General features: G+C 33.7%; 1 pseudogene; it reads right to left on the bottom strand.

Moving 5' to 3' along the window:
* Positions 1–3,739: 3,739 nt before the first annotated feature.
* LOC107710707 (ras-related C3 botulinum toxin substrate 1-like) overlaps positions 3,740–7,229 on the bottom strand; it is a 5,959-nt pseudogene continuing 2,469 nt past the window's right edge.

Genomic DNA, 7,229 nt, shown 5'->3' on the forward strand with positions numbered 1-7,229 from the left:
ACAATTTATATGTTTTAGACACTTTATGTTTAGATAATTTCTATTTTGCGGGAGTCCCCCGAATCATTTTATTCTCCGGCATCCTGCACACACAAGAGTCTCTTCCCGCCCGCACCCGCACTCGCCCATCAAGAGTTGTCCCGCGCCGCACCCTTACACCAAATACACAAAATAATGTTCTTTTTAGCAACATCATATGACCCTTTTAATCTTTTTTAATGCAATATTTCAATGATACATGCTGATGTTTTAATGTATTATTTACTTGTCATTATTAATAGCATTAGATAACCTTGTTTTTACTTATTTTCAAATAGTTAAATGAAATAATTAAAATGGGTGTTGTGTTCCAATAGTTCTTGCTATGTTATCGCAAATTAATACTCAGAACAACACTGCAGTGTAGTAGTGAAGTGTATGACGGGTCATTCCTGCAGGTATTGTTTATTATGTTAATCTATCTGTTATGGTAATGTTTTGAAACTCTAAATGTAGACTCTTGCAAATAAAAAGTTATTAATCATAAAAAAATAAAGCAGTTTGTTCAGTATTTAAAATATGAATTTATCTGTGACCACAGGACATTGATTTTTGTGAGAGTATGTCAAAAAAAGCGCTGGCTCATTTTGCCCCTGGCTGTGAGGACAGGTTTTGTTTTTGGATGGCACCAAATACACAAGTTGTTTTAAAAGCCCCCTTATAGGCCTATACAAATAAAACAGAGTTATTAAGATTTTTTATAAGATACCTAGCAATTTCCCAGTGAGATATTGTAGATCTGCGTTTTAGATGACAATAAACATCCTTCTTCTTGAATGGCGCTTGCGTGTTGTTTTAATGCAGACCGCCAGAGAGCAGCCGATGCGTTCAGTTCATCCTGAAAACAACGAAGAAGAAGAAGAAGAAGAAGCGTCGCAGTCAGCTGTTGTGCGGTTGATGAACAAACATTTAAACTCAAGAGTTAAAAGAGTAGAACTTATACAAATATATATTTCTGAAAACAAAAACTGTTTATGTGTCACTTCGGCAGGGAAATGTTAAATATATAAACATTTTGCGCTGTTCTCAGCTAGCATACAAGCTAGGTAACTTACATGAGGAAAACAGTTAAATAAAGGAGTGGCAGTGTTTAAAATCAGTAAGAAATGAACCGAAAAAGAGCCCTGATCGCAGACACCTTCTGTTTAACGAAGAGACGCAGATGTGCAGCTGATAGTGTTACCGGAGACAGTCAAGGTAAGACCTTATTTCTGATCTATAATTTAACGTTACCCTCATGTTGCGTTTAAAACCTTTAAAAACAGTTGCCTTTAAAACCAAAAAACTTGACATTAATGTATTAGATTGAGACGGCGCAGTATAATGTAGACGTACCATTAAATATCCTCCTTAAAATAATACTTACGTTGTCTCGAGATTTATTGTCATAAGATTAATATTTCTGCTAAGATTAATCCAAAACCAATGAATAAATAATTGATAAATGCAAAATTAATAAATTTACATAAAAAAAGTAATAAATTTTTTTTTACGTTATCATTCTCCGATTATGTACACTATCATTCGGCCAATATTGTTTCATCCCACCTCGTTTTGTGAAAAAAAATAATAAAAAAAAATAATATATATATATATATGGATTAAACAAAAATACATTATTAATTTAAGTTAAACCAACACAAAGCTGATGTTTAGTCTTTACCACATTAGGTGCAATTAAAATAAAATGTACGAACGTAACGTTATATCAGTCTGTACGTCAGTAATGATTGTTTTAATGGCTTTGCTAAGACCATAAGGCATGTATTATATTAGTGCTGTCAAACGATTAATCGCGATTAATCGCATCCAAAATAAGTTTTTGTTTACATAATATATGTGTGTACTGTGTATATTTATTATGTATATATAAATACAAACACATACGGTATATATTTTGAAAATATTTACATGTATATATTTATATATTATATATATATATATATTAATGGGTTGTGCATAAAAGCCTTCCACTTTTTCATATCCAACCTTATAAACATTATGCGCCAGAGAAACAAGTGTGCAGCCATCTTAAGAATTTTGTCTTTGAACGTCCGTTTTTGCGGTAGCGGTCTATAGCATCGCTTTTGACGGAAACCAACAATAAATTACATTTTCTACCTATTAGATTGTTTTATTAATGTCTACACCTACCACAACCCTACCCCTTACAATTATGTAAATAGAGTAATTATCATTGTTCAGTGTGACAAAATGTGGTTACACTTTATTTCGATAGTCCACTTTAGACATTCTACTAACTATAAGTAACTTTGTAACTACATGTCAACTAATTCTCATTAATTTGCAACTACATGTCTACTAACTCTCAGAGTAGACTGTTAGGGTAGGTTTAGGGTTAGTAGAATAAGTTGACAAAGAAAGTGTTAGAAGATATTAAGCAGACAGTCTACTAATACTCTACTAACTGCTAGTTGACATGTAGTTGCAAAGTTACTTACTGTTAATAGAATGTCTAAAGTGGACTATCGAAATAAAGTGTTACCCAAAATGTAGGCTATATTGATGTGCGCATGCCCAGTAGCCATAGCTGTATCCCTTCTAGACTTAACCAGTAATTCACTGGTCAAGTGGAAATACAAACAGGAAGACAATGAATGCAGCTCTGAAAGGGGCGGGGCTTCATAAGGGGTATAATTGAAACAAAACAAGGGTTTTAGGGTTTAATCTAAATTTATTGTATTTTATTATCTCTGTAAAACAAGTGACTCATCATGAATAGCCCTAAAAACAGGGTTACAATCTGGCTATAACTGCAGAAATCGCTCGATAGGGTGATCACAAATGACGTACATTCTGTATTTGTGCCTCAGGACAGTTCAAGTAAGTATGCAATCGTGTTAAATGTCAGAATACCTTGTACATGATGTGCTGTTCGAATCAATAAGACAAGCAATCGATTTCAGGAAATAAACACATTTGACAGTTACATGTTACTAGGACAGTAAGAAGTAAAATGTTAGTTAAAAGTGATTAACGATAAGGGGAATAAACCGCATCGAGAAGATTTACTTCATTCCTGTAGTGTACGCTGTTGACAGTAGTCTGTTGCTTTTTGTAACATTAGCAAATATAAAAAGTGTCAAAAAGAATAAAGTTTCTAAAAATGTGTTAACAAAAAAAAAAAAATATATATATATGGCTGTAGAGGGTGTATTATAAATGCCCAAAGAGCATCAAGGTTGAATGCAGCTCTGAAAGGGGCGGGGCTTCATAAGGGGTATAATTGAAACAAAACAAGGGTTTTAGGGTTTAATCTAAATTTATTGTATTTTATTATCTCTGTAAAACAAGTGACTCATCATGAATAGCCCTAAAAACAGGGTTACAATCTGGCTATAACTGCAGAAATCGCTCGATAGGGTGATCACAAATGACGTACATTCTGTATTTGTGCCTCAGGACAGTTCAAGTAAGTATGCAATCGTGTTAAATGTCAGAATACCTTGTACATGATGTGCTGTTCGAATCAATAAGACAAGCAATCGATTTCAGGAAATAAACACATTTGACAGTTACATGTTACTAGGACAGTAAGAAGTAAAATGTTAGTTAAAAGTGATTAACGATAAGGGGAATAAACCGCATCGAGAAGATTTACTTCATTCCTGTAGTGTACGCTGTTGACAGTAGTCTGTTGCTTTTTGTAACATTAGCAAATATAAAAAGTGTCAAAAAGAATAAAGTTTCTAAAAATGTGTTAACAAAAAAAAAAAAATATATATATATGGCTGTAGAGGGTGTATTATAAATGCCCAAAGAGCATCAAGGTGTTCATATACCGCTAAATTAAGATTAACACTAAATGTCCCATGTGATCCATTGGATATTTTAAAAAGCTGTTGTTGAACATCTAAGCAGGACGCTGATATTTGGGGACTGGAAATATTTGGAGGTATCAATACAGGTAATTGTGAGACCTTTTGACGTACTGGGACCAACAAAACACGAATTTCCTGGCCATGTTTCACCTTAAAAGATGGATATTATACTTTGATTAAACAAAATAAAGTCTATTTTTAGGATCATTATATATTATATATATATATATGTGTGTGTGTGTGTGTGTGTTTTGAATTGAAATATAATATTACTTCAATACAAAAATCTATTGTAATAAGGGAGACTTAATTGATGAAAATGGTCCTAAAAACAGGCTTCATTCTTTTAATGCAAAATATGATGTTTTGATGAGTGAAATGTGGCTTGGACATGTTTTTGTGCATAATTAGTGTGGCCTTAAATTACAGTATAACCCCCCTCAAAACAAATGGCAAATAGTGTGCACATAACTTCATAATGAAGAAGTATAAAAATCTGTTCGGACGCCTCATCCTTCCATTAACAGAACCTCATGTTTCATGTGTGAGGTAAGCTGACTTCACTGTAAAACTTTCAAAAAAATCACATCACATTTGCTTCACAGTAGCCAACAGTTAGCTCTGGTTTGCCAAATGGTTGCAGACCTTTAGGGGGTAAAAAGCAACAAATGTGGTGTATGCAGGGCCGCCCCATCTTAATGTAGTGCTATTTGGCAAGATCTTAATTTCTTTCAAGCAAAGACTGTAAACAAACATTACGGGTTCTCAATGGAAGGAACCAACTTCAGGACATTGTTAACCATCTAAAAGTTAATATCCATTAGTCAAAGGCCGCAGGTCGTCCAATAGTATGTGTCTGTCTAAGGGAGATGGGTTGGGGATCGATTTTTCACTACAACTATTGATAATATTGATAAAAGTTTTGTGAGGGTATAAAGTTGTACTGGTAATTACAATGGAGGGAGTGAAAAATGAAAACATGGTCTCATTTCTAACTTCTCCCCTTAGAAATACAGTTTGGATCACAGCAATCTTTCCTCAGAACTCTAGAGCAGCAGGCATTTCCTCTTCCTCTTCTTGACAGGGGGAGGGCAGAGCACAGCCCGGATGGCCTCGTCAAACACCGTCTTAAGGCCGCGCTGCGTGAGCGCTGAGCACTCCAGATACTTGACAGCCCCTGCGAAATAAAAAGACAAGAGCTTTTTAGCCCAAACCATTCCATTTTTAACATAAGCATGATTTGTGTGAGAAAATACTGAATTCCAATCAGAAAGCTTAGTAATGTGGACACTATTTATGTGTTTTTATGACAGAGTAAAGTGGAACATTTATAAGTCTGTGCACTTGTATAGTGTAAAGCTTGTGTTGTAGTGTATACTTTGTTTTAGTAAAGACGTGCCCTCTAAAAAGTTTTATAGTTGTCCAATGTCTGCGCTATTTTTCTCCAAAAGTTATGACTGAAAAAAATATAATTGTACTCTTATAGAAAAGCTCTCTCATAACCCTCTCAACACAGGTGCTTGTCAATGTGGGCATCTGTTGTTTGTGCACTATCAGTATTCTGCTGTTGTTCCATCTCTTTAGTTTCACCTTCTACTGTGAAAACCGCAAGTATCCCTTTGGGCTTAACACCTTTAATCTATATAAAAGTAATAATAAACTCACGAAAAGCATTCACTTGTTCTGTTCAATTTTCTGTTTTTATTTATATTATTACACTTTATTTGCTCTGTTTTATTTTGTGAAATCTTACTACGTATATGGAATAACCGTTTTATAAAAGCAATAAGCCCCGTGAAGCCGTGGTTTACAGTGAATTTATAACAGCTAAGGGGGTTTTAACAACGCCCCTTAGCTGTTATAAATTCACAGTAAACCACGGCTTCTTGGGGCTTATTGCTTTAATGAAAGTAAAACCTAAAATTAGGGTTCACTTTTGTTATGCAATGTATAGTTTGTTTTTTCTTTTCTTCTGATTTTTAGGTTGAGCCCAAATGTATGGAAAACTAGATGAAGGAATCAGTTACAATTACATCTAAAATAATTTGAAATAATTATAATAATTTGAAAATGTAAATATTAAATGCATAATTCTAAAAGGTATATTAATAGCAACTTGATTGGATAAAGAAAAACAACTGCTTTAAAATGCAGTTTTAAAGTGAAAGATTTGTAACATTTATTAAATAATTTATTAATGGACATGTTTTCATGAGATTTTTAAACATGCCATGGTTCCACCTACCGATCTCTTTGGCCATGGCCAGGCCTTGAGGGTAGGTGATGGGAGTGAGCTTCTTCTCCTTCAGTTTCTCAATGGTGTCCTTGTCATCTCTCAGATCAAGCTTGGTTCCTACCAGGATGATTGGAGTGTTTGGACAGTGAAGCGGAGGTACTCACACTGTGGGGATGTATTCTCCAGGAAAGGCATTGGTTGTGTAGCTGATCAGCAGGCATGTTTTACCCACAGCTCTGGAATGAAGAAGATAAACACACCACGATAAACACATGGCATGCTACAAGATAGTATCAGTAACCAGAACCACTGAAAAACTGGTCTGGTGAAGTCTGTCAAAACAGTTCTCATATGACTAGCACTTAAGGGCTGAGATTTCCAGAAAGTGACGTAACATTTTGTACTTTTTAACTTCCTGAAAGCCGTTTGAATTTTCATCAGCAGGCAAATAATAAGAGGCCTGTGTTACATTTGTTAACCTTTTTTCTTTATTGACTGTTTCATAAAAATAGCAAATAAAAAAAAATTTAAATTTTATAAAAATATGCTGTCATGAATCAAATGTCATCCACAAATATATCGTTTCATTTTCTTTTCTTAAGATGAAGTGTGTCCATTAACATAACTATGAAAAAATATTGTAATTAAATATTTTAACCCTGTCATATGACACATGAAATAACAGTGATTTTTTTTTTTTTTTAAATGGAACAGTTTATTGAACTCTTAGACCTGCATGTGTTTTGTATCATGGAATATATAATATGTTGGAATGATGTATTGATGATAATTTTATTGCTATAAAACATCAAATCTGTTCAGAGGCCCAAACTGTGTACAAATATGAAATTTGGAGCAGCTGCTGATATTTATATGTCCAAAAAGAATGTATGTATCTCCCAATAACATGTCTTGGAAAGATTATTTAATGCTTAGAGGCTCAAAAGCCTGATGTGTCACATCTAACGTGTTTTTTCTGAAACATTATGCAAGGATAATCAAGTAAAAGTTGCATCAGTCCAGTAAATGTTCATCTTGAAATATTACAAAAATCTAAAAGTTATTCTTGTTTACTTATATATATATATATTTTTTTTTTTTTTTTTTTTTTT

The sequence above is a fragment of the Sinocyclocheilus rhinocerous genome, unplaced genomic scaffold, assembly GCF_001515625.1.
Source record: "Sinocyclocheilus rhinocerous isolate Xijiao unplaced genomic scaffold, SAMN03320098_v1.1 scaffold627, whole genome shotgun sequence".
NCBI classification, from domain to species: domain Eukaryota; kingdom Metazoa; phylum Chordata; class Actinopteri; order Cypriniformes; family Cyprinidae; genus Sinocyclocheilus; species Sinocyclocheilus rhinocerous.